The sequence below is a fragment of the Mirounga angustirostris genome, unplaced genomic scaffold (assembly GCF_029215605.1).
Source record: "Mirounga angustirostris isolate CCGP_5_RB_7025 unplaced genomic scaffold, mMirAng1.0.hap1 SCAF_7, whole genome shotgun sequence".
Taxonomy (NCBI): Eukaryota; Metazoa; Chordata; class Mammalia; order Carnivora; family Phocidae; genus Mirounga; species Mirounga angustirostris.
Genome location: NW_026991715.1, coordinates 131,262,721 through 131,288,602, shown reverse-complemented (window position 1 = coordinate 131,288,602; position 25,882 = coordinate 131,262,721).

The following is a 25,882-nucleotide window of genomic DNA, read 5'->3' as shown; positions in this document are numbered from 1 at the left end:
ACATGCCCTCCTTAATCTGCTATTTTTATTTGAATTCTCTTTTCCTCCTTCCCTGACTTTTTTGCCTATGCCTGCAGTTAATGATTCCTAAGTTGGCACAGGCCTCTCCTGATTTTCTGAATAGTCATCTTATGCAAATTTATTTACTCTAATAATTTATATCACTGGCCAAAAGCTGATGAGTCTTAACTTGTTTGTAATTTTATCTTCCTCTGTTAGGCATAATTCTATAAATGGTTCCCACCCACCCCTAAGATTCCTACCACCTATTTATTCAACTAAAGACTAATGTACATGTACATTAGTAGTAATGTACTCTGAAGAGATTTTGTAGATGTAATTAAATTCCAAAGTCAACCTTAAAATAAAGATTATCTTGGCCTGGTCTAATAACATGAGAAGAGACTTTTCTCTGACTAGTAGCAGTAAAGGAAGTCAGAGGAAGCAGCAGATGTCAAACAGATTTGAAGCCTAAGAAGGACTTGTCACATATTGCTAGCTTTAAATATAGGGGTGATACATGAAAAAGAATAGAGGCAGCATCGAATCAGAGAGGGGCTTCTACCTGATAGCAAAGCAAGAGGGACCTAAAACATTGTCACAAGGAACTGATCTATATCAACAGGAGGAATGAGCTTAGAATCTGATTCTTTCTCAGATCCTTTAGATAAGGGCCCAACTGAGTACACCTTAATTTTTGGCCGTGCAAGACCCAATCCAGCCAAATAGGAGCATAGACTTCTGAACCATATGAACTGTGAGTGATATTTTTTAAGCCACTAGGTTTGTGTTAATTTGCTATCCAGAAATAGAAAATTAAAACACCTACCATCCTTTCTTCTTTCTATATTGCCTCCCCCTTACTTTCCTTAACTAAGGGAGATAATTTTTACAAGTAAAAAAAGCTAATGGTTGACAACCTACACTTTGTATTTATAAACTCTGGAGCTTGACCATTTATATGAAGCTTAATATGTAAGCTTCATCTCCAAATACTTTTCACCTCCCTCTACCACCATGATACTGCAATACTTACATTATAACACTTCATGTTTGCATTTTTCTTTATACTATCCCCTCTACCTGATAAATTCTTTCTCCATCTGGCTAAGTCTTATTTCTCACCCAAGTCACATTTCTAAATAATCTGAGGTGAGGTACTTTAAAAAATCCTCATGTCTGAGACACACACAAAAATAAACAAATCATCTGGGAATGAAGCACTGGCATTGTGTTTTCATTTCTATTCCTTTCTCAGTGATTCTCATATGCACAGGGTTGAGAAATATTCATATAACTAAACTGAACTATACTTTAGCATCACTCAGTAATGTAAGGGTCATTCATTGCCTTTAGTGTCTAGACTGGATTAACTGGATTTGCTCTTTCCAATCAAATTACAAAAACAAACAAACAAACTAGGAGCAGAGGTAAAAAAAAATCATTTTTTTGAAATATGAATTCAGTATATCCTGTAATTTCTCATCTTCCTGTTCAGTGATCCTCTGACTACATTGCTTTTTGTATATGTGAAGTCTCCTACTACATTCATTTATTTATATACTAATTAAAAAATTTTTACTGCGTACCTATGATACATTGTGGGGAAAAGTAGTAATATATAACTAATTGTGCTTTAGTGGGCCATGATGAGTATATTGTACACATTTTATATGCAATTAGCCTCAGTAATTCTAAGTGATTTTGACATCTTGGTATTACTCATTATTATGTGATTAACTTAGCCCTGGATATGAGTACGGAGCATGATTGTGATACTTCAGATTAACTAAATTGAAGTGTTCTAATTAGGGACACAGGTGGTAGTAACACTGTTATAACTCAGTAAACCATATGTTTCCCAGAAGAATTTTGTCAATAATTGTATAATGACATGGGCAGAATATTTATAGGCTGCTGAAACAGGACATCTTTTCCTTACTGTAGTCATCCTACTTACATGAAGCTTCAATTTAATCTACATGAATCTTCCCATAGAGTTAAGATTTCAAAATTCTGTTTTCCTAAAGTTCTTTCCAAAATTTTTTTATGGAATGTGCTTAAATAAAGGGAACATTGGTTTTAAGTTTAATTTGGAGAATATTCTTTAAAAAAATCTTTTCTGAATCCAACCTTTTTCTTGTTTATATTTTTCTTCTCTTCTCCCCCTCCCTCTCCCTCTCTTTTGGTATTAACATGATTACAAAAAAGTTGGGTAGAGAAGGAAATGATGCTCAAAAGACTTTAAGATAGCTAATTTTATTTTGTCTTATTTGTAATTATCACTAGAAATAAAGATTTGCCAATAACAGAATTAAATAATGCTCCCAAAGAATCTATTAAAGGTCATATTTTATCTTATTTGCTCTTATTCACAAGGATGAGATTCTCCACAATGTTCAAGAGAGACTATATTTGTCATGACATTTGGATTGTAAATCAGGTCACCACAACTAGATGAGGATGTTTATTCTACAGAGTAGTTATAACAATTTTGTTTTCACCATGTATTAGTCAACTAATCCTTCTGAGAACAAGCTCAGGAACTAATAACATATTTTTTCTGTCTCTGTTTGTCTCTCCCTCTCTGCCCCTCCCCATCAATAGACAGGAAAGGAGGGGAATAAATATAAATTTCTCCCTCTAGATATAGAGATACATATCTATATCACAGTATCTATAGATTTATGGAGTTTATCTATCTCTAAATATATAATCTCTATGTAGATTTCTTTTTATATATACATATACATGAATATATTGATCTGTCATACATAGATAGATGATAGAGACAAAATCAATATATCCAGACAGATAAGTAAGGAGATACATAGGTACACAGATAAACTTTGACAGATAAAATGGTAGAGATACTATTGTAAACATACTATCAATAATTAAGACTCCATTTCAAATAAGTCTTAATATAAAATATAAAACTAAGCAGAAAGTAATCCAAACATCAATTAGCAGTGTCTTTGACTTAAGTTGATTATTAACTCTAATTACTTAGTAAATCTGGGGTGTCTACATGTTGGACAATTTATTTTTAAACTTTGCAACCAAGCATTAAAGAATATCCTATAAATACTATGTCCACAGTGTCCAAAAAGGAATTTGTTGCTAAAATATTAAGGTATATTTTTAAAGCTTCTACCTATAGTATGCTTCAAGTGAATGGTATTACTAGAAGTATTTTCTACTGATAGTACTTAGATATAATTGATTATCATGTTTGTCATGTAAAATATTAGCCTTATATTATCAAAGAATATCAATTTATATAAATGTATCAGTTGTAATATTCTACAAATGGTATAAAATTTTTTCTTAAATCATACCATCTTTTAAAAAAATACCTATACCTATTTTTATTTATCTGACTTAAACAAAAATGTATAAAATAGTAACCATTACATTTATAAAGTTAATAATCATTCCTTAGGTATGGAATCTTAATAAGTAACTGCCATTTTTTTAAAATATATTTATATGGCTGAACTCATTTAATTAAAAAAGCCAAATTTATAGATCAGGAATCTGAAGTACAAATAAATGAGGTCAAGATCATGTACATTGAATGTGACAGAGTTGAAACTGATTAATACCAGCAAGTTACTTTCCAAGGCAGGGTGATTGCTATATAATAATTGAGAGCAACCATGAAGGCTAGATTATTTTCCTCAATAAAACCTTTTTTTAACACATTTTACTATCAAGAAAATGTTAAGCAACAAAATTTCCTGAATATGAAAATGTGCTTTACGAAATTTTCAAAATAAGTATGCCTCCAAATCATCAAAAATTACCTTAGAAACCTGACATAGGCCAAATAGACTTAATGAGTCTGAACTATTCTTAATTCTAAGGTAACATTTCATGGGACACTCAGTGCATCACATTTTTTTCTCAATTTCAACATAACAATCCTAAATATAGGCCTGATAAAAGTGCTTCAACATTTCCAAAAGCAAAATGGACAAAATTAAGAAGCAAAACAGATCCAAAATGATGGGTGAAGATTTTAAAAATACATTTTTTGGCAATTGATAAAAGATAAATGAATATCAATAAAAATATATGAGAACTATCAACAAAACTGGTCAAATTGGCATTTATAGACAAGTAACCATTACAGAATACACATTTTTTTTCCCCTAGTGACATTCATCAAATTAGACCAGATGTTGGGCCAAATAATAAAACTCGTTAAGCTTTAAATGATTGAAATACAACAGAGCCTGTGCTCTGATCACAATTAGTTAAGTTGTATGTCAATAACTGTATCTAGTGAATCATTAAATATTTGGTGTTAACACACATGCATATATATATGTATAGATGTATATATACATAAAAACAATGAATCATAAAATAAAGCACCAGAGAAATTTTAAAATATTTCAAGTTGAGGGGCGCCTGGGTGGCTCAGTTGGTTGGGCGACTGCCTTCGGCTCAGGTCATGATCCTGGAGTCCCGGGATCGAGTCCCGCATCGGGCTCCCTGCTCGGCAGGGAGTCTGCTTCTCCCTCTGACCCTCCTCCCTCTCATGCTCTCTGTCTCTCATTCTCTCTCTCTCTCAAATAAATAAATAAAATCTTTAAAAAAAAAAATATTTCAAGTTGAATAATGAAAATACAGCCTATATGAATTTGTGAGAAAAGGTTAAACATTGTTTAGAGGGAAATTTTTAACCATAAAATTCCTATGTTGGAAAAAGGAAACACTTAAGAAAAGCAATAGTAGATATTTCTACATTAAGGAAAATTTTAAAAGAACAATTTAATCCATAGTAAATATAAAGAAAGAATGATAAAAAGCAGTCATAAATGGACTAGAAGAGGGAAAAAGATATTTACAAAAGAGAAAACAAAGGCAAAATGATTTGAAAAGCAAAATTGGTAAACTCCTTACAAGACTATTAGATAAACAAGTTCTCTCTCTCCCAACCGATGGTAGGAATGAATGAGATACTTCAGACATTAAAAGAGGAATAATGGGAATTTATAAACAACTTTAATTTATAAACAACAATAAAATGGACAATTTATATTTAATATACACACTTGTAAAGTTTGAGAAACAATTTCACAAACCTTAGAAAAATAACATACCGGAGTGCCTGGGTGGTTCAGTTGGTTAAGCATCTGCCTTCGGCTCAGGTCATAATTTCAGGGTCCTGGGATTAAGCCCTACGTTGGACTCTCCGCTCAGCGGTGAGTCTGCTTCTCCCTCTCCCTCTGCCTATGTGATATTTCTCTCTCTCAAATAAATTAAAAAAAAAAAAATCTTAAAAAAAAAAAAATTTTACCAAAACATTCAAAAAGAAATAGAATACGTGATTAACTTTATATCTATTAGAGATATTTGATTTTTAACCTTCCCATAAAGAAAATATATTGACAGAGCTTACAGATAAATTCTAAATGAGGAGGGAATACTTACTAACTCATTTTTGAGGCTAGTGTATGATATTTAAATCTGACATAGAAGTTACAAGAAAATTACAAATATTGCTTTTCTTTGTTTTTTATTTTATTTTATTTTAATATGTTATGTACTCACCATACAGTACATCATTAGTTTTTGATGTAGTGTTCCATGATTCATTGTTTGCATATAACACCCAGTGCTCCATGCAATACGTGCACTCCTTAATACCCATCACGGGCCAACCCATCCCCCGACCCCCTTCCCCTCTAAAACTCTTGTTTGTTTTGTAGAGTCCATAATTTCTCATGGTTCGTCTCCCCCTCCAATCCCCCCCTCTTCATTTTTCCCTTCCTTCTCCTAATGTCTTCCATGCTATTCCTTACGTTCCACAAATAAGTGAAACCATATGATAATTGACTTTCTCTGATTGACTTATTTCACTTAGCATGATCTCCTCCAGTCGCATCCATGTTGATGTAAAAGTTGGGTATTCATCCTTTCTAATGGCTGAGTAATATTCCATTGCCTATATGGACCACATCTTCTTTATCCATTCATCTGGTGAAGGGCATCTCTGCTCTTTCCACAGTTTGGCTATTGTGGACATCGCTTCTATGAACATTGGGGTGCTTATGGCTCTTCTTTTCACTACATTTGTGTCTTTGGGGTTAAAACCCAGTAGTGCAATTGCTGGGTCATAGGGTAGCTCTATTTTTAAATTTTTGAGGAACCTCTACACTGTTTTCCAAAGTGGCTGTACCAGCTTGCATTCCCACCAACAGTGTAAGAAGGCTCTCCTTTCTCCACAACCTCTCCAACATTTGTTGTTTCTAGGCTTGTCCATTTTTGCCATTCTAACTGGTATAAGGTGGTATCTCAATGTGGTTTTGATTTGAAATTCCCTGATGGCTAATGAACATTTTCTCATGTGTCTGTTAGCCATTTGTATGTCTTCTTTGGAGAAGTGTCTGTTCATGTCCTCTGCCCATTTTTGACTTGATTATTTGTTTTTTGGGTGTTGAATTTGAGAAGTTTTTTTTATAAATCTTGGCTATCAGCCCTTTGTAGTGTCATTTGCAAATATCTTCTCCCACTCTGTGGGTTGCCTCTTTGTCTTGTTGTCTGCTTCCTTTGCTGTGTAAAAGTTTTTATCTTGATGAAGTCCAAAAGTTCATTTTTGCTTTTGTTTCACTTGCCTTTGGAGATGTATCTTGAAAGAAGTTGCTGTGGCTGATGTCAAAGAGGTTACTGCCTATGTTCTCCCCTAGGATTTTGATGGATTCCTGTCTCACATTAAGGTCTTTCAACCATTTTGAGTTTATCTTTGTGTATGGTTTTAGAGAATGGTCGAGTTTCATCCTTCTGTATATAGCTTCCAATTTTCCCAGCACCATTTATGGAAGAGACTATCTTTTTGCCATTGCATATTTTTTCCTGCTTTGTTGAAGATTATTTGACCATTGAGTTGAGGGTCCATATCTGGGCTCTCTATTCTGTTCCTTTGGTCTATATGTCTGTTTTTGTGCCAGCACCATGCTGTCTTGGTGATCACTGCTTTGTAATATAGCTTGAAATTGGACAACATTATGCCCCCAGCTTTGTTTTTCTTTTTCATTTCCTTGGCAACTCGGGGTCTTTTCTGATTCCATACAAATTTTAGGATTGTTTGTTCCAGCACTTGGAAAAATGTCATTGAATTTTGATCAGGATGGCGTTGAAGGTATAGATTGTTCTGGGCAGCATAGACATTTTAACAATGTTTATTCTTCCAATCCATGAGTGTGGAATGTTTTTCCATCTTTTTGTGTCTTCTTCAATTTCTTTCATGAGTGTTCTGTAGTTCCTAGAGTATAGATCCTTTACCTCTTTGGTTAGGTTTATTCTGAGGTATCTTATGGTTTTTGGTGCTATCATAAATCGAATTGTTTCTCTAATTTCTCTTTCTACAGTTGCATTGTTAGTGTATAAGAAAGCAACTGATTTCTGTGCATTGATTTTGTATCCTTCCACATGACTGAATTGCTGTATGAGTTTCAGTAATTTGGGGGTGGAGTCTTTTGGATTTTCCACATGAAGTATCATGTCATCTGTGAAGAGAAAGGGTTTGACATCTTTGCCAATTTCAATACATTTTATTTCTTTTTGTTGTCTGATTGCTGTTGCCAGGACTTCTAGTACTACATTGAACAATACTGGTGAGAGTGGACATCCTTGACATGTTCCTTATCTTAAGGGAAAGGCTCTCATCTTTTCCCCATTGAGGATGATATTCACTCTGGGTTTTTCATAGATGGATTTTTTGAACTTGAGGAATGTTTCCTCTATCCTTATACTCTGAAGAGTTTTGATCAGGAAAGGATGCTGTATTTTGTCAAATGCTTCTTCTGCATCAATTGAGAGGACCATATGGTTCTTCTCTCTCCTCTTATTAATGTGTTCTATCACATTGATTGATTTGCAAATATTGAACCATCCTTGCAGGGGTAAATCCCAACCAGGGATAAATCCCACTTGGTCATGGTGGATGATCCTTTTAATGAATTGTTGGATCCTATTAACTAGAATTTTGTTGAGGATTTTGGAATCCATATTCATGAGGGATATTGGAATTCTCCTTTTTGAAGGGGTCTTTGCCTGGTTTGGGGATTAAGGTAATGCTGGCCTCATAGAATGAGTCTGGAAGTTTTCCTTCTGTTTCTATTTTTTTAAACAGCTTCAGCAGAATAGGTATTATTTCTTCTTTGAATGTTTGGTAGAATTCCCCAGGAAATCCAACAGGCCCTGGACTCTCTTTTTTGGGGGGGATGGGGGGGAGGTTTTTGATCACTGCTTCAATCTTGTTACTGGTTATTGGCCTATTCAGGTTGTCAATTTCTTCCTGTTTCAGTCTTGGTGGTTTATAGGTCCAGGAAGGCATCCATTTCTTCCAGGATGCTTAATTTATTGGAATATAGTTGTTTATAATAATTTCTAATAGTTGTTTCTATGTTCTTGGTGTTAGTCGTGATCTCTCCCCTTTCATTCATAATTTTATTAATTTGGGTCCTTTCTCTTTTCTTTTGGGTAAGTCTGGCCAGTAATTTATCAATTGTATTAATTCTTTCAAAGAACCAGCTTCCAGTTTTGATGATCTGATCTATGTGTTTCTGGTTTCTAATTCACTGATCTCTGCTCTAATCTTAATTATTTCTCTTCTAATGCATGGCTTAGGCATTGTCTCTTGCTTTTCCCTAGTTCTTTAAGGTGCAAAGCTAGTTGGTGAATTTGTTTTTTTTCTATTTTTTTTGAGTGAGGTTTGGATGACTATGTATTTCGCCCTTAGGACAGCCTTTGCAGTATCCCATAGGTTTTAGACCGATGCATTTTCATTCTCATTGGTTTCCATGAATTGTTTAAGTTCTTCTTTGATTTCCTGGTTGACCCAAACATTCTTGAGCAGAATGGTCTTTAGGCAAGTGTTTGAATTTCTTCCAATTTTTTTCTTGTGATTGAGTTCCAGTTTTAAAGCATTATGGTCTGAGACTATGCAGGGAATAATCTCAGTCTTTTGGTATCGGTTGAGACCTGATTTGTGACCCAGTATGTGGTCTATTCTGGAGTAAGTTCCATGTGCACTTGAGAAGAATGAGTATTCTGTTATTTAGGGTAGAATATTTAGTGTATATCTATGAGGTCCATCTGGTCCAGTATGTCATTCAAAGCTCTTGTTTCTTTGTTGATTTTCTGCTTAGATGATCTGTCTATTGCTGAGAGTGGAGTATTGAGGTCTTCTACAATTAGCGTATTGTTATCAATATGACTCTTTAGTTTGGTTAACAGTTAGCTTATGTAGATGGCTGCTCCCATGTTGGGGGCATAGATATTTACAATTGTTAGATCTTCTTGTTGGATAGACCCTTTAAGAATGATATAGTGTCCTTCTGTGTCTCCAACTACAGCTTAAAATCTAATGTGTCTGATATAAGAATTGCTACCCCAGCTTTCTTTGGAGGTCTGTTGGCATGGAAGATGAATCTCCATCCCTTCACTTTTATGTCTAGATGTATCTTCAGGTTCAAAATTAGTCACTTATACACAGCACATGGATGGGTCCTGTCTTTTTATTCTATCTGCAACCCTGTGTCATTTTAGGCCATTCACATTGAGAGTGATTATTGAAAGATATGAATTTATTGTCATGTTGCCTGTGAAGTCCTTGTTTCTACAGATTGTCCCTGTAAATTTCTGTTCTATATCACTCTTGGGGTCTTTCCATTTTTATAAAACCCCGCTTAATATTTATTGCAGGGCCAGTTTAGTAGTCACATATTCTTTTAGTTTCTTCCGGTCTTGGAAGCTCTGCATCTCTCCATCCATTCTAAATGACAGCCTTGCCAGATAAAGTACTCTTGGCTGCATGTTCTTCTCTTTAGTATCCTGAATATGTCTTGCCAGGCCTTTCTGGCTTGCCAGGTCTCTGTGGATAGGTCTTATGTTACTCTGATGTTCCTCCCTCTGTACATAAGGAATCTCTTCCTTCTAACTGCCCTTAAGATGGTTTCCTTGGTTCTAAGATTTGTGAGTTTTACTATTACATGCTGGGGCATTGCTATGTTTTCCTTGATCTTGGGAGGGGTTCTCTCTGCCTCTAAGACACAAATGTTGTTTCATTCCCCAGATTAAGGAAGTTCTCAGCTGCAATTTGCTCAAATATATCTTCTAGTCCTCTCTCTCTCCACCCCCTCAGGGATCCCAATAATTCTGACATTGGAACATTTCATGGTGTCACTTATTTCTCTGATTCTGTTTTCATGGATTTTGAGCTGTTTCTCCTAGCCCTCCTCTTTTTCCTTCTTTTCTGTCAGTTGGTCTTCTAGATCACTAATTTGTTCTTCGGCCATGCTTACTTTAGCTGTTAGATTATCTAGATTAGATTGGATCTCATTGATAGCATTTTTAACTTCTACCAGTTCAGCTTTCATTTCTGCCCCTAGAGACTCTTTGTTGCCATTAATCGATTTCTCCATTCTAGCGATTGTCTTCATAACTGTTACCCTGAAGTCCATTTCCAACATCTTGATTATATCTGTATCCATTTGTAAATCTGTGGCAGAATTCACAGTCTCTGAGTCTTTCCTATTTTGGGCGTTCCTCTTCCTAGTCATTCTGTTGACGGGTGGTTGAGGGAATGTAGAGAGTCCAAATTATTGACCACAACCCAAGTAAGATGCACCTGTTTTGTAGGGACCTTAGGGTTGCTGGCCTCTTGTTCTCCCAGCCTGTCTTCTGGGCGAGGGTCCTGCTGTGCTATTACTCAGGCAACCCTGTTTGAGCAGAGTTTCCCTGCCCCCTATGGGGGGGGATGGGCTCAGTGAAAACTGTTTTTTTAGGGTTTTTGTTCTCTGGCAGCTTTCCATGTCTCTTCCAAGAGTCAGAGCAGAAGAGACCATTTCCAACCCTCTGCCTCAGAGCAGAGAGATCACAGTCTGTTCTTCAGTGAGCTCTCCAGGCCATATGATCTCCATTTCTGTCTGTGCTGTATAAACTGCAGCATCCTGGGTTGTGCACCCCTCAGCTGTGCTCCCAGTCCTTGCCTCCAGGTCAGGGTACAGGGGCATGTCTTTGCCCTTTGTGCTTTTAAAACCGCCAGCCACCCCAGTTTGCATGTGAGGCCCTGCCACTCCACGTTTCAGTCTGGGGGGCTGCCCTAAAGTCCTTTCCCCACCACTACCAGTCTACGAGTCTGTGCCAGGTCCCCAGCATGGGAGGCTTTCTCTCACCAGTGATGCAGGATCCCCATGGCTCCCTCCCCCTTCTGTTTATCTTCTGATAGCTGCCTGTGGAATCTTGGCTCACCACTTCATACCTCAAAACAACTGCCTGTGATACTCTGTAGAGATCCAGATCTATCTTCTTACATCTCAGGCTCATTTTGTGGCTGTTCACAGTGGTCTGGTAGATATACAGCTTAATTCAGGGGACTGGTTGAAATAGGGTCCCCTACTCATCTGCCATCTTTTCCTCTCCCTACAAATATTGCTTTTAAACAAAAATACAAAACCCCTCAAACAAATAGTGTTATATGTGACAATATAGAATTAAGTTGAATTTATACCCAGGAATGCAATATTTTTTCAATATTAAAGGAGAAAGTATTAACCACATTAGCAAAAGAAAAACAACTCCTATGGTCATTTCAATAGGTACAAATAAAGCATCTGCAATATTCAAAACTTATTTATGATTTTTAAAAATCTCTTAATTAGGAATAGAAGAAACATCATTTTCAAATTGATAAATCATTTACAAAACACCTAAAGCTAATATATTTAATAGGGAAAGGCAACAGTTTTACTCTAAGATTTGCAACAGGGCAAAAATGTCCCATTCTAAAACTATCCCCAAACCATATAATAATATTAAAAAAAAATTCTGAAATAAGGGACACCTGAGTGACTCAGTTCATTAAGTAACCGACTCTTGATTTTGGCTCACGTCATGATCTTAGGGTCATGAGATTGAGCCCCATGCTGGGCTTGGTGCTCAGCAAGGAATCTGCTTGTCCCTCTTCCTCTGTTCCTCTCCTACCTCTCTCAAATAAATAAATGAATAAAATTTTTAAAAAATCAAATAATTCTAAATGTGTACAATAAAGTAAAAAAGTATTGTAGGCAAGTTTCAAAATACAAGGTTAATGTATCAAAAGGAATTTTATTTTTTGATGCCATAAACAAAATATTTGAATATAAATTTAAATTAAATACATCATTATAATAGTATTGAAGCCAAAATTCCTAGGAATGACTTCAGCAAAATGATACTGTAAATTATAATTTCTTTAAAAATAAAATTTACATAAGCAAGTTATTGAACCAAGTGTATTGATAGGAAGATAGCTTCATTTTAATACCAATCAAAACCCCAGCAAGAAATTTTTTAAATTTTATAAGCAAACTTTACAATTTATTGGAAATGCAATTTTCCTAGAAGAGTGAAAACTATTTTGAAAAGGAATTTAAAGGTCAGCAGACACTTTATAGTTTTATATTAAATCTTGAAATTGAATAGTTATAAAAACAGTGCATGGGCACAAAAATTTCTTCTTCTTTCCTCTTAGGTTTTTAGCTTGTTTCATGGCTAAATTGACATAAAACAGATTAATAAATTTAATTACATGCAGGGGCATATGAAATAATGAGACCCAAGGGGCAACCAGGTAAACAAAGCTTGTGTAACATCTTGAGCAAAGGAAAGTGGTAGAGGTCTGGGGATACAAAAGGGAGGAGGGCCATTCTCAGCAGGATGAGAGAAGTCTGACAAATAAAACTTTACCCTGTTAGATGGATAAGTTTCTTAGATAAAAAGGAATCTCTGGTAATAACTCTCTTCTGGGTATAGGCTCTAGATGTGGGCTTAAATAGGGAAAGGGAATATGTAAATATTTTTTTTTTAAATCTGCTGAGTTTTGCTTGCTTTTAGTTCAAAATAAGTTTCATGCCAAAGTGGAATATTTCAGGGACACTTGTTCCAAACCCCTTCAATAGCATGGCATTGACGTGAGTGCATTTTATTGTATTTGAAATCTAATAAATTTAAATTTCTAACTAAAGGTTAGTGATACATTAATACAGTGACTGCATCTCCTATAATCTAGCAAATAAACATTCCTTACATTTAAAATGTCAGATATCTGAAGTTCTAAGTGAATTATATTACACTTTCTGGGATGGGTGGTCTTGGATACTTCCCCCCAAGAACGATTTTCTCAACATATACCATGCTTTTCCAATACAACACAAAAAGAGGCTGGCTGAGAATGTTGCCTTCCATTCTTCTAACATTCAGTAGTTCATCCTCCCTTGTATATTCATCCACCAATGCTATACTAGTGGGACAAAGAAATAAGAGCTCCTGAGCACTACAAACTGTAGACAATACATGGAAACTGTGATGGAGCACAAAATATTTTTGTAAAAGGGGCAGCTTAACAAATTGCTAAAACTGTGGCCAGAGCAATATACCCATATATAACTCCTTTTTTCTTTTTCTTTTTTTTTTTTTTTGCCTGTGGCTCTAGAGAAACAATTAACTTTTTTTAAAGTAAATATAAAATTTTACCAAAACTTAAATATTAGATCATGATGAAGTAAAAACAGCCAACCTATCCAGCCTTAGAAGATGATTTAATCAGGAAACAACTGAATTGTGAAATCAGTCTAATTTCCATTCATATGTAACTAATTTTTATGTACTTCTGTGGAACTTGTTCGGTTTTTATCCCCCAAAACCTTGAGAACTGATCCCTCAGATTCCCAAATACTCCTTCTACCAGATTGCTACAGAAAAACTGTTTTGCCCCAGGTCTCTTCATATTGTCCTCATTCCACCATGGCAGGTTCTGACCATCTGGCAGGCGGCTTCTAAATAGTGCCAGTGTGTCATCTGTCACATTCCACTTCTCCAGGGGATATCTTAAATAATTGCTCATCCCAAGCAATAATAACACTTCTTCAGGCCAAGAACAAGTTGTTTATATATCTGCACTGCCCCCAGCATTATCTAGGCATTTAAATTGAAAAATTAAATAAGCATTCTATAGCTAGTTATTAATTATGAGACAATAGACTAGTAACCTCTAGGTATGGAGGCCAGATCCTATTAATGCAAACTGCAAGAGACCATCTCAGATTATATTCTGTGGACACTATTCAAGGAAAGTGATCTATCACTCCAGCTGCAAAGATGAATTATGTAGAAATGTTAGGTCATCTTTGTATACAGGTTTCCCCTTCAAATTCTGTCTTCTTTAGAGCAATGAGAATGTTCTGTAATGAGCCCAGATTTCATGGAATTTTAAGAGGAAATTAGAATGTGAATAAGAAGCCAATGTGTCCTGAATGTCCCCACCAATTCCCTTCTATATAATAAAGCAGGCCATTAAATCTGACCTCATGTGGCCTTCTAAGACCTTTTTATAAAATATAAATTCAGTATCTCAGAGAATTAAAAGGTGTTTGTCAAATCCATGAATTAAGAGAATGCATACTTTAAAGAAGTTTCTTTTAAAAATAAAAACACTCTTGGAAAATACTGACTGCTGTTTTTCAAAGAATTGGTATGGGAACACATGTATCAGGTTTTAAAGACCACTGACTATAGCAGTAAAGCATTGTACTTAAAAACCCTAACCCTCTAGGTAGAACTTGTTCCACGTCACAACAGAAAGAGAAGTATATATGAATATATGTGTGTACATATTTTGTGCTTTATAATAAACTATACTTTCAACAATGTAACAATGGATGGATTCTTTCCCACCAAAACTACTCATACTTGATTTTAAAACTGAATGGCAATAATTTGCTACTTGGTTTGCAACAAGTTGCAAAATTCATTATTTGTAAAATGAGTTTCAGGCCACACAGAGGGACTTTCTAGTTGTCTTCCTCTCCTATCTCCACAACACACACAAATACACAATTACACATCAATGTATTCTCCATAGCTGACAGATTCTTTAGGGCAGAATCTCTAATTTCTGAATGTGACTTGAACAAAGTGATAAAAACTTTGCAGGCAGTGGAAAAACATCGTCAACATGAGATAACAGGAGTGAAATTTTACTGTATATAAAATGATTTTTTTAACAGATGACAGAGCATCCATACTTTTAACCCATTCATAAAATATTTTGTAATTAGGAATTATTAAACATTAACATTTTCAAATTAATATAAGTACATCATTAGCCAAATTATAGGAAAGGAGAATTATATGTCAAAGCTATTTTGTAGCACTAAATGCCTCCCTTTGGAGGTCAATCCTTAAATCCATTAATAATATACTTGATTTTATAACTCTATAATCAGAGGTCTTGGCGATATCATTAGGCCATACGATTTTTGTGAGCAGCCCCATTACCACATTATGCAGTGACTACATTGTCTAATCTACCAATTTTCTAAGTCAATTCACCTTGAGTGACCTTTTCTGTGGCTAAACATAGCCACTTTAGTCACTGAAAAATGTCTAATATTATCAGATTTAGGTGAAATATCATTATGACGTTCAGACATGATGGTATGAAACACAGTAAACTTTTTAGGGGAAAAAAACAATTATTAACAATATCTATTTGCATATGTCTGCAGTGAGTTTGATCTGTGAAGGTAGAGCTCAGAAAAGTAATGTGAACTGCATGTAGAGTTGGCCATCATTCACATTCAATAGTTGAACTCAAGGGGACACTGTTTACTTATTGGATAAAATATATAGAAAAGGAGCACCTGGATGGCTCAGTCCATTAAGCATCTGCTTTTGGCTCAGGTCATGATCCCAGGGTTCTGGGATTGAGTCCTGTGTTGGGCTCCCTGCTTGGTAGGGAGCCTGCTTCTCTCTCTCTGCAGTTGCCCCTGCTTGTGCTCTCTCTCCCTCTCTCTCTGTCAAATAAATTAAATCTTTAAAAATATATATACAGAAGAGAGAAATAGAGATACAGGCCTATTAAGTAATATGTATATTTATTTAAAGATAAAGTAGAAATTAATAAATGAGGGAAGTAGTTTTTTAGGTAAAATTGGTGTAGAACATAAGTTTCACATATAGAACATAGTTTGATATTTGTATACATAACAAAATGATCACCAACGTAAGTCTATCTACCATCTATCATCATATAGTTGAGCCTCTTAACCCATTTTACTCCTCTCCTAACTCCCTTTCCCTCTGGTAACCACCAATATGTTCTCTGTATCTATCAGTGAGGTTTGTTTTGTTTTTTAGATTCCACATTTATGTGAAATCATATGGTAATTGTCTTTGTCTAGTTGACATTTCATTTAGCATAATACCCTACAGATTCATCCCTGTTGTCACAAATGGCAAGATTTTATTAACTTTTAAGGCTGAGTAACATTCCATTGTGTCTGGGTATGTATATATCTACATGTGTATATATATGTATATAGACAGATAGAAATATAGACACACACATACTACACCATCTTCATCCATCCATCCATTGATGGACACTTACATTGTTTTATCTTGGCTGTTGTAAACTGCAATGACCATAGGGGTGCAGATATCTTTTTAAATTAGTATTTTTGTATTCTTTGGATAGATACCCAAAATTGCAATCACTGGATCATATTGTAGAATTGTTAATTTTTTGAGAAATCTCCATGTTATTTTCCATAGTGACTGTACCAATTTACATTCCTGCCAACAGTATACAAGGATGCCCTTTTTGCCACATCCTCTCCAATACTTTTTATTTCTTCTCTTTTTGGTAATAGCCATTTTGACAAGTGTCAGGATGTTTCATGTGGTTTTGATTAGCATTTTCCTCATAATTAGTGATTTTGAAATATTTTCATGTATCTGTTAGCCATTTGTATGTCTTCTTTGGAAAAAGAAGATCTGTCTATTCAGATCCTCTGCCTGTTTTTGTTGTTGTTTTTGTTTCAAATCAGGTTCCTTTTTTTGTTGAACTGGATTAGTTCTTTATATATTTGGGATGTTAAACCCTTATATTAATGGGGAAATATCTTAATATATTAATGGGGAAATATCCCATTCAGTTGGTTGACTTTTCATTTGGCAATGGTTTTCTTTGCTGTGTAGAAGTTTTTTAGTTTGATGTAGTCCTATTTGTTTATTTTTGTTTTTGTTTTCCCTGCCTTCAGAGTCAAAAAAACAAAAACAAAAAACATCAAGACCAATTTCAATGAGTTTATAGCCTATGATTTTTTTCTAGGAATTTTATGGTTCCTGATCTTACATTGAAGTTCTTAATCCATTTTGATTTAATTCGTGTAAGTTTTTTCATATGACTGTTGTTTTCACAACACCATTTATCCCCATTGTATATTCTTTCACTGTAAATTAATTTACCACATATGTGTGTCCCCATTGAATATTGTATCTTCTGTCATAAATTAATTTATCATATATATGTCAGTTTATTTCTGGTCTTTCTATTCTGTTCTATTGACCTGTGTGTGTGTTTTTATGGCAACACCATAATGTTTTGATTACTACAGCTTTGTAGTATAGTTTGAAATCAGGAAGTGTGATTGATACCTCCACGTGTGTTCTTTCTCAGTATCACTGTCTATTCTGGGTATTTTGTGGTTCCATAGAAATTTTAGAATTGTTTGTTCTAGGTCTGTGAAAAATGCCACTGGAAATTTTATAGGATTGCACTGAATTTGTAGATTGCTTTGGGAATTATGGACATTTTAACAATGTTAATTCTTCCAATCCATGAGCATAGAATATCTTTTCATTGACTTGTGTTTTGTTCAATTTCTTTTATCAGTGTCTCATTTAATTAAATTTGGGCTTTGTTCTTTTCTAGTTCCTTTAGGTATACAGTTAGATTGTTTTATACTTTTTTTGTTTCTTGAGGTGGGTTTGTAGCCTATAAACTTTACTTTTAAAACTGCTTTTGCTGCATCCAATAGATTTAGAAATGTCGTATGTCCATTTACATTTGTGTACAGATATTTTTTGATTTCTCCTTTGATTTATTCATTGATGCATTGATCAGTAGATTTAATCTCCACATACTTGTGATTTTTTCCATTTTTTTTCCTGTAATTTCTCATTTCATACAAATTGTTATCAGAAAAGGTGCATGATATAATTTTAATACTTTTAAATTTACTGAGATTTGTTCTGTGTCCTAACATATTATCTATCCTGGACAATATTCCATGTGCACAAGAGGATATTGTGAATTCTGTTTCTGGATGGATTGTCCTATATATTTCTAAGACCATCTGGTCTAATATGTTGTTTAAGGCCAATGTTCCTTTACTGATTTTTCTCTCTGAATAATCTATTCACTGATGCAAGTGTGTTATTAAAGTGTCCTATTATTCTATTGTTAGATATTGTAGATATTTTCTTTTAGGTTTGTTAATATTTACTTTGTATACTTAGATGTTCCTATGTTGGATACATATATATTTATAAATGTTATATCCTCTTGTATTAACCCCTTTATTATTTTGTAATGTATTTTTGTGTCTTTCATTGTTGTCTTGAAGTTTTATTTTGTTCTCTGATAGAAGGATAGCTACACTAGCTTTACTTCCCTACCATTTGCATGGAATACTTTTTCCATCCTTTCAGTTCTTGTGTATCTTTAGATCGGAAGTGAATCTCTTGTAGGCCACACATAAAAGGGTCTTTTTTTTTTTTTTTTAATCCACTTAGCCACTTTGTCTTGTGATTGGAGAATTTAGCCCATTTTCAGTTAAAATCATTATTGATATATGTCTATTGATATTTTATTGTTTTCTGGATGTTTTTATAGTTCCTCTCTGTTCCTTTCTTCTTCTCTTTCTCTTCTGTGATCTGGTGATTTTCTTTAGTCTTATATTTAGATTCCTTTCTCATTGTCTTTTGTGTCTACTATAGATTTTTGCTTTATGGTTACCATAAGTTGATACTGTAAGTTTTAGCATACCTGAAAATGCTAAATTTTTATTCTCCTCTACTATATGTTCTGTTTTTGATACCTTATTTAATATTCTCTTTATTCCATATATCCCGTAGCTAATTATTATAGTTTAGTTTTACCACATTGTATTTCATCCTTCCTATTAACCTCATAAGTTTTACTTAGTAAAACTTTACTTTACTATATATTTGCATTTACTAGTAAGAATTTACTTTTATAATTTTTTCTTGTTAGTAGTTAGTGTCTTTTCTTTTCGGCTTAATGAAATCCCTTTTAACATTTATTCCAAGGCTGGTTTAGTGGTGATGAACTCCTTTAGTTTTTGCTTGTCTGGAAAACTCTATCTCTCCTCCAATTCTGAATGATAATCTTGCTAAGTATAAGATTCTTGGTTGGAAGCCTTTTTCCTTTCAACACTTTCAATATATCATGCCATTCTCTCTGGCCTGCAAAGTTTCTACTAAAACATTAGCTGATAGTCTTATGGGGGTTCCCTTGTATGTAACAAGTTGTTTTTCTCTTGTTAAATTTAATATTTATCTTTACCTTTTGACATTTTAATTATAATGTGTCTTGGTGTGGATTCCTTTGGGTTCATCTTATGTGGAATTCTCTCTGCTTCTACTTTGAGCCAGTATTTCTTCAAATAATTTTTCTAATCTCTTTTTTCTCTTCTCCTTCTGGAACCCCTTATTATGCAGATGTTATTCTGCTTGATGTTGTCCCATACTCCCCTGAAGCTATCTTCACTTTCAAAATTTATTTTTGCTGCTGCCTAGGTGAGTATTATTGCTTTATTTTCCAGCTTGCTGATCTGATCTACTATTTCTAGTCTGATGTTGAACCCCTTTAGTGTATTTTTAAGTTCAGCCATTGTATTCTTCAACTCTGTGACCACTGCTTGATTTTCTTATGTATTCTTTTTTGAAAATCTCACTGTCTTCATCCATTCTTCTCCTGAGTTCAGGAGGTTCTTCATGACATTACTTTGAACTCTTTATCAGGTAGATGACTTATTTCCATTTTATTAGGTCATTTTCTGAGAATTTGTCTTGTGCCTTAATTTGGAATATATTCCTTTGTTTTGCCTGACTCTGTATTTGCTGTGTAATAAGTGAAATAGCAATCTCATATAGTCTCGAAGTAGTGGACTTGTGTAGGGGAAGAAACTTATCATTCAACTCTGCCATAGCTTTTGATGTTTCTTAGACCTTCATGACTTTCTACATAGCCTGATTTATTCTTTTTTAAAAAGATGTATTTATTTATTTTTAGAGAGAGAGAGAGAGTGCATGCAGGTGGGGGGAAGGGAAGCAAAGGGAAAGGGAGAGAGAATCCCAAACAGACTCTTTGCTGAGCATGGAGCTCTATATGGGTCTCGATCTCATGCTCCTGAGATCATGACCTGAGCCAAAAATCAAGCCTTGGATGCTTAACTGACTGAACCCCCACCCCAGGCACCCCAGCCTGGCTTATTCTTGATATTTTTCCACTGAGGGTGTGCCAAAACCTGTCAGTGTTCCAGGAGGAGGGATCTCAGACAGTACCTAATTTCATAGTAAATGTAAGCCTGATTTTCAGGCAGCACCTCAAGGTAAATGAATATATACAATCTGGTGATTCCAGTTATAAATTTATCTTATTTCCAGACCAGTAGATCTGGAGGTGTTCTCTGTATGAGAGTTGCTAAAATTGTAGCTTTATACATGTATATTGGATCCTTTCTGAGAGGTATCAGCAAACTGTAGTGAGGCCAAGAGAGTGTGCTAAGTGTCTCCTTGCTCATGAGGGTACTCTGTAGCCTGTGAATGTTTGGCAAACCTGAACCCTGATCCTTAGGATGAAGCTCCAAGACAAGAAATTGACCTTTTTCATATGAAGATTGGGGGTGTTTTTCAGTCTACTCTTTGTGCAATGCCCTGGTATTTGGTAGCCTGCCAAGGATTATCTTTCCAATTGTTTCAGACCCATGAGGCCCAAAAATGCAGTTTCCCTGGTTACCAGAGCCAGGTGCTCATGGGGCATCCTCTGTAAGGGCATTGTGTGTCTGTTGGCTGTGGCAGGCTTGGCCACAGCTGTGGCACTAAGCTGGTCCAGCTGTAGCAGGTTGGGCCTCAGCTTCAGTGTGTAAGGGTAGGATGCTTCCACTAGAGTTAACAACCTAGTGGGAGGTGTGAAAATGGTGCCCACTCCCACAAAACAGAAGAATAATGCAAATTTGGTGCCTGCCAGCCCCTCTGTCCCTAGAAGGAATCCCAACAGGTTCCTAGCTATCTATCAGATGTTTCAAGATTAATAAATGAGTTTCCATCACATATGCTCTAGGCACCTTTCAAATTGTTTTTTTATTATGGGTCCTGGGCAAGTAGGTCTGTGTGGAAGCTCTTCAAGATTTTTTTTATTCCTTATAGCCCTATGGTTTTCCTTTCAAGAGCTTTGATGTTTCTTCTCTCTGTATGTATGGGTGCCTGATAAGGGGCACAAATCCCTCACTCAACAGTGATAAGTTCCGTATTACAGCATCCTCCCCAACTGTGGTTCACTGAACTTGGGTTGGAATTTCTTGTAAGACCATGTCCAAACCTTCCTACCCACCTTGATGTGGCCCTTTTAACCTTTGTTGTGGAGGTACTGTTCAGCTAGTTTTCAGGTCTATTTCTGAGGGAACTGTCCCAAATGTAGCTGCAGATGTTTTTATAGGAGGAGGGAATTTCAGACCACTTCTTGAACTTACCAGCAAATAATTTTAAGAGAAACAGAAGAGGGACCAGTCATAAACCTATACAGATAAATATCAAAAAAGAAGATATGGCTCATGAGGTGGATTAGCAAAGTTGAAGTAATAGACCTTGAAAAATGTCACTATTGTTGGTATCTAAGTTTTTCCACAGTTGTCCTTCCATAGAGATTAGAACAAATCCATTCACCATGCATGCTAATAACTCCTCCCCATCTGTATTCTGGTGACACCAGACACAAGTCCAGGTAATCACATTCCCTTAATGTACACCTTGTGAATATCTGTCATGTTCTTAAATGCTATACTGTGTTAGAATTTCCTATTGAACAGAGCTCATAGCTTTTTGAAACAAATTGATTTCATAAAAGATTAGAGATAAAGGCTGGCATAAAAATAAAATTTCACTGATGGTGATAAAAAATTAAATTTTTGCAGGAAATTGCACACTTAGAAATCTCTTCTTGTATTCTAACCCAGATCCTCAGTATGACACTGGAAAACATGGGACAAGTAAACATATTTTCTATGGAGAATTAAGAATTATTTAACATATATACATATGTATATACAAACACAAATACACATAAATATGATCTCTATATATAATTTATACATAAATATATACATTGAATAATATAAGTTAATCTTATACATCTAATAGATTTTAAAGACAAGGCAAATAGAAGAGCTATTCATTAATTTATAGTAAAATAAAATATTAAAATATTATATCCTTCTGCAGTTTTAATTACATATTCCCTCAATTGTAAGATTCTCCTCCTCCCATATTTTTATGTGGGTGTAGGAGAGACATGTTTGAAGTTCAATGGTATATTACAATTGTGATTAGCTAGGTGATAGTTACAGTGAAACTGGTTGTCTCATGGATGAGTCTTGTTCTTTTTATTAGCATGACTAGTCACCCTCAGCCTTTTGAACTTTCAGTCAACAATAATTTAAAGATTATTTGAAGAAAAAAAAAACATGGGTCTTATCTATCATTCTGCAAACCTTTCATTGTCACCTTCAGATGAGATGAAAAAGAAGGTTCTCAAACTTGGAATATATATATGAAAAAATCTCAGATATCATAGCAATTTTTTTGTTAAAGAAATGTTGTACTGGGGCCCCTGGGTGACTCAATCAGTTAAGCATCTGATTCTTTTTTTTTTTTTTTTAAGATTTTATTTATTTATTCATGAGAGACAGAGAGGGGCTCCCCCTTCCCCCCCAAAAAAAGAATGCTGTACCACTAATACTATTAATGGCACCAAGTAGGATATTGAGTGAAAAACAGACTTCAATAACCTTAGACGAAAAATTATTTGAAAGAGTTGGATTCTAAAAATAAAAAATTTAGTAACATTTAGAATTTCATTTTGTTTTCCTATTTTACATAAGAGTGGGTATATATTATAGAAACCTATGTGCAAATATAAATGAGCTATTTTTATAAAAAAAATTAAGAAAATACCACATTATTGATAATTGTTATTTTTTGTCCTTTTTCAAAACTCATAGTTCTACATAAAGTAATTATGTATATTATACTGGTATCTAAAATTTGATAAAATGTTTCTAATCACCTTGAATTTTTCCCCACAGAAGAAATGTTTTAAATTCATAAGTACAAATATAGTAGTCAAGAAGTAAAAGTCACAAAAGTATTACCCTACACTATTTCCACTTTCTACTTAAAAGCTGTGAAATTTAAAATAAGCATAATTTCATGCTGTATTTTAAATAGTTATGTTTTAATATGAGTATGAAAATGTATTAATTATATTGAGTTATAGTTATATTCATCAATTATTAATTTTTTAGGGACATTGGGAGGCTACATGTTAAAAACTTTATTATTATGCCACCTGAAGTTTAATTACAGCTAGCCTACTCAATAGCCTATTGTTTTATTACAATGTAAATGTTGTTTTAAGATATTAGCACATTTGACTCCCAGAGTCACAAGAAATAAGATTACTTTTGCAACACAATCCATGTATTAATGTAACATCCATATAGTATTATGAAAACTGATTTTATGTAATTTATAGATATAATTCCAAGAATCTGATGATATTTAAGTTATAAAAATTATAATTTATATGTATGCACATGAATATCCCCAGGTAGAGAAATTCCTCAATTTTTTCGTTTTAACTAACATTTTAAATATGTTTTTACTGTTTTATATTTAATTCCAATTAATGTATTTTTAAATTCCTATAAGGACAAACACTGCTTTTTGCATAAAGTTTGTTTAATCTTGCCAATAATTTCTTTATATACACTTAGTTCTGACACCCATCCTGCCAACTTCATGAGAAAATTACTATAAAAACATGTTGCTGTCCCTTGAAAATCAAGGAAAATTCAATCCTAAAGCTCAAATTGCTGTTTAAATTTGAAGGAATAGTCACCATGTCTTTTGTTTGAAAGTGTTTTAGTGCATATTTGTTATTTTCAGGAAAACCTTACCCTTCCAAAATTTTGAAGGATTTTGAAGGGCAAGACTGCGGTGTCAAATCAATCTGAAAGTAATCAGAGCTCAATGTTGTTTGTTTGTTTTCAATTTCAGAACTTTCCTAAATTAAAGACTAGGTAGGACTATACTTTAAGCAGCCACACACCTAGTGATTTATCTTTTGTTTGCAGCCTTTATTTCAGTACTCCCCCACCACCCCCAAAAAAGCAAAAGCCAGTCCTTTGTCAAAATAACTCATCTCCTTAGATTGTCTTTTTCTACTGCTTTATTTTCCTAAAGGGCTTAACATTCTTAAAGTTAGGTAATACGGTATAGAAAACCAGTAAGAAAAAGATTTCCAGAAGCTAATTTTTCAATCTTAATACAGATTCCTCTGTTGGAAGATTTAGGCAGTGATTTTATGTTCCACATCTGCTTCCCTGTCTTTTATCCCTCATTTTGTACCTTTTTCTGCTAATAAATCAAATAAACAAAATGAAAGCAACATGAATTTGTTTTATTCCAGGTTCCCAGGTTGGCCATTCATTTCAATCAGTAAATGAGTAGATCAAGGTAGTAAAAAGAAATGCCTAATTTTACTAATAGAATGTCTAAGCAATAACCATATAAAATACACATCACAAAAATAATGTATGTTTGATCCACTAGTGGGAGTGTCAGAACTCTTGGACCATAGTATACACAAGAGGGTTTATATAAATTTTCTTCTGTTATGATATAACTAGAGAGAAAATACTTACATAAAAAATAATTCAGTAAATATGGAATTATGCATTCTGAAAATCTGTTTAAAAGTATTAAATTTTTTTTAATCCAAGTAAATTGTCATGCCTATTGATTAAATTTTTATTATCAAAATATGCACAGGCCCTCCACAAATTCTTATTTCAAACTTCTTTTCCAAGATGACCCCACCTCACACTTTGTGAAGTCTTATCTTTCAAGACATAGCTCAGATATTACATTCTTTAGCACATGCTCTGTAAACTGAAATGAATTGCCAGTCTTCACATCCTATCTGTAATCCTTTGAATGCCAATCTCTTCCTTATACTTTTTAAAGATGTTTTATAAATACATCTTTTTCCTACTATATAGCCTTTTAACTATTGTATCCCAACATTTAACACAGATTTTGACATTTTCTACTCCATCATTAAATGTTTGTTTGTATAGGAAGAGATTAAATTTCTCTTAAAATATGGAAAAGAAAAAAAATCCCAATAATCCATTATGATTTTTATAGCCTGGCTAATGTGTTCTTTGTCATTTCAATTTTAGAGTCCAGTAAGGCAGAGTATATATTGCCAGGAAAATGAAATCAGTATATATTTACTATTTTTCCATAAAAATGTTTGAACTTGCCAGCATGTGGTCGTGACAATAATTCATGCTTTCAATTTAGTAATTATTAAGCATATTTTAGTGAGAATTTCTTTCTACTGTGGGTGAAGGAACCCACAAGAGCAATTCCTCATATTTTAACAACAAGACAAATCATGTCATCTACAGAATCATGTTTCCTTGAATCTATGAAAGAACTGATATTGCAAGTCAAACAAGTAAAATCAATTTCAGAGAGTGACAAGTCTTTTCAAAGATAGGAAACAAGACCTGTTTCACTTGGTAGGTAATGGGCCTGCCTAAAGCTGAAGAAAGAAAACCAAGAAATCACCCATCTCACCATGAGACATCCATCAAGAAAAAAAGCAACCATAATCTACTGAGTTAGGTGCAAGAGTGCAAGAGAACCATTCTGTGGAGCAGGTGTGTTA